Raw genomic sequence first — 3,267 nt, 5'->3', positions numbered from 1 at the left:
AAATATTCTCGGAATTGAACGAAACAAAAGCCGAAGTTCCTTTTTTCTGTCATGAAGACGGAGTCCAAAGGGGAGACGGAGAAGAACCGGGAGGCGGCCACACCACCCCTTGATGCGGCCCCCCTAGCCGTGCCTAGGCATGGTGTGGTCCCCCCGGGAGCCCACCTACATCGCCCTTTCACCTATATATTGCTCCCAACGCGAAAACCCTAAAAGAATCAGCCTCCATCCACGAAAAGTTCCGTAGCTCCGCCGCCATCGAAGACAAGTTTCGGGGGACAGAAATCTTTTCCGGCACCCTGTCGGGACAGGGAGTTGCCCCCGAAGCCATCTCCATCAACTCCACTGTCATCTTCATCGCTGTTGCTGACTCCCATGATGAGGAGGAAGTAGTTCTCCCCCGAGGCTGAGGGCTTTACCGGTAGCTATGTGGTTTATCTCTCTCTCCGATGGTGTGATCTTTATGTGATCATGAGCTTTATAATCTAGTTGAATAAGTAGGTGTTACTCTTCATCTATTATGCTACTCAAGTGGTTTTATTAATGTGATCTCCGGAGACACCTTGTCCCACGGTGTGAAGGTGATAGTGTGCGCACAGTGTGTGGCTCTTAGGCTATAGATTATAGAAATACTTATCATGAGTTATAATTTGTGTTGGATGTCTTTATAAAATTGTGGTGTTTGTTAGTACTATCCAAAAGACAGAGTGGGGTGTCCCTAGGTTTGAAATGCGAACTTTAAGGTGTGCTTGTGCAGCCCTACGCGGTGAATTGGTGTTAAGCCCTTGGCATCACAGTATCCAAAATTAAAACCCACATAGTTCGAAATCACAACAATGTTTGAAACAAAAAAGCATAGTCCCGACGAGGTAGCATACGATGCACGAAATTTTGGTTAATCATGATGAATCAAATCGAAGGACGACCATTGCCGCCATCAGCACCAAACGACGCAGCAGTAGCCTCTTTTTTTTGCATTCTTTGCTTCCAAGATCTCGGTCCTCGTGATCTCCCACCATTATTTGGTGAGAACATCCATAGTAGTTGGATCCATTATCATCACTAGGTTCTCCTATTTTTCCTCCTCAAGGCCGCTCCTTTTATCTTCAAATTCGGCCTTCCTCTTCTCGTCTTCTCTTATTACTTTCACTTTCTAATCTTGTCAAGTTGTTTCTTCACGGCCAACTCCTTCCGAGTTTTCAATTGCTCTTGTGCATTTTTTCTTCACGTTCATCATCTCCTCAATCTTGGAGGTCAACTTCTCTTGCTTGGCGCCTCTCCTCTTCACTTGTATTCTTCCAACGGGCCTTCCATTGTTTCTCCCTCCTCCAGGTGCATCATCACTATTATCGTCCAAAGTGATTGGATCCCCATTGGGTGAAGGAGGAGCCTCTTGATCCCTCAACTTCCACTTTTCACTATTCTTCACTTGTTCCAAGCAGGCAGCACAACGAGAGCAATATTTCTTGATTGTATCGTACCGGCTGACAAGGTATTAACTTGTCAATGCCTATGGATTGTAGGCTAGGGTTTAGTTGGAAGTAGAGGGCAAGTAGATCTCGAAGGTTTCAGCCGAAAAGTACTCGACGATTATGAAAACTAGGTTTTGTAAACAATGATTCGATGATCTTCTGCAGTCCTCGACTCCACCTTACATAGGAGGCGGAGCCGAGGGATTCGTGCTGTACAAGTTACAAAGTCCGGGAAGGTTTCTAACTCATCCCGCAAGATTACAAATAAGACTTTCTATTACAACTCTAACTTTCCTTAATATTATCTTGGGCTTCCGAATCTTCTTATTCTTCGGGTAGTGGGCCTTCAGTAAACCCCGGGTACTATCTTCGTGCAGGCCCATTTGGGATGCCTATGTCGAGTAGCCCCGAGATTTTGCTTGAATCGTAGGGTCAAGGAAAATCTCCACCGTTTATTTTTATTCGACAGCCTTCGACTTTTCTATATTTCTTCTCATAAACATCTATATTGTACAGGGATAATGGTAGTTGGGGCTAGTTCATCTGACGGATCAGGTACTAGTTAACTGCTCTAGTGGCAATCCGCAAAAACCTACTTCAAGATCACGTCCCTGGACATGACCTCGGGATACCGGTGTAAACTTCGACAGGTGCCGCTTAAGGTCTTACCATTCGTCGAGTCCCAGTAAAATTTATCGGGTACCTAACGCGTCCGTTAGGATTTTTCTTCGTATCCGTTGATACGGATAAAAGTAGCAGAGCGCAGTCTTCGGTGATGCCACGCCCAGCGAACGGATCTGGGGTCTTACCTTCGCAAATTTGCGGCATTCGGAAATTGATCGCAACTTTGGCGTTCCGAGAATATATTGTCGAGTGCTTTTTCGACTGTTGGAATGGCACATTTTATTGAGTCAAAGATGACTTATATTGCTCTCCGATGGGAGTATATGTAGAGTTAATTATAACTCGAAATATACTTCTTTTGCTCTTCTATCTTTCTTTTTCTCTTTCTTTCTTTCTTTTTTATAATTTCATCGGGCACGCGAGCAGCGTTCCCGATGGGAGTAGCCCCCGAGGCTACAGCCAAGGACTTGTACTTGGGTGTAGGCTCCACGCCTATGCCGATATATTTTCTTTTATCTCCCGAAGTTTTATGATTTCTCGGGTGCGCGAACAGCGCTCCCGATGGGAGTAGCCCCCGAGGCTATGAACAAATATTTATATTTGGTCATAGGCTCACGCCATTTCCATCTTGTCCTTCTGGATCTTTTCCTTTTTTCCAAAGTAGCCCCCGAGCATTTGATCAAAAACTTGTATTTGATCAAAGGCTCAACATTATTTTTTCGTGTCGCCTTTTATGTAGCTGTTGAGTCGAATTTTTTCTTCTGCCAAGATGACGTTGTTGCTGACGATAGCCACGATTGCTTGTCAAAAATTTGCGACAAGTCTTTTCTCGCTGCCATGCGGGCCCAATTAATCCACTATCTTGACACGTCGTGCAAGTAGGGGACACACGTCCTCCGCTTTTTCTGGCGCACGCACCGTAATTTCCCCAACGTTGAATTACTTTTTTACCCTTGTTGCCACATGGCTATTGACAAGGTATCAACTTGTCAATGCCTATGGATTGTAGGCTAGGGTTTAGTTAGAAGTAGAGGGCAAGTAGATCTCGAAGGTTTCAGCCGAAAAGTACTCGACGATTATGAAAACTAGGGTTTGTAAAAATGATTCGATCCCCTCTTCGTCCCTCGACTCCTCTTTTATATAGGAGGCGGAGCCGAGGGTTTCGTTTTGT

The sequence above is a fragment of the Lolium rigidum genome, chromosome 5 (genome assembly GCF_022539505.1).
Source record: "Lolium rigidum isolate FL_2022 chromosome 5, APGP_CSIRO_Lrig_0.1, whole genome shotgun sequence".
Lineage (NCBI taxonomy): Eukaryota > Viridiplantae > Streptophyta > Magnoliopsida > Poales > Poaceae > Lolium > Lolium rigidum.
The sequence above is the reverse complement of the archived record's forward strand: the minus strand, read 5'-3'. Positions refer to the sequence as shown.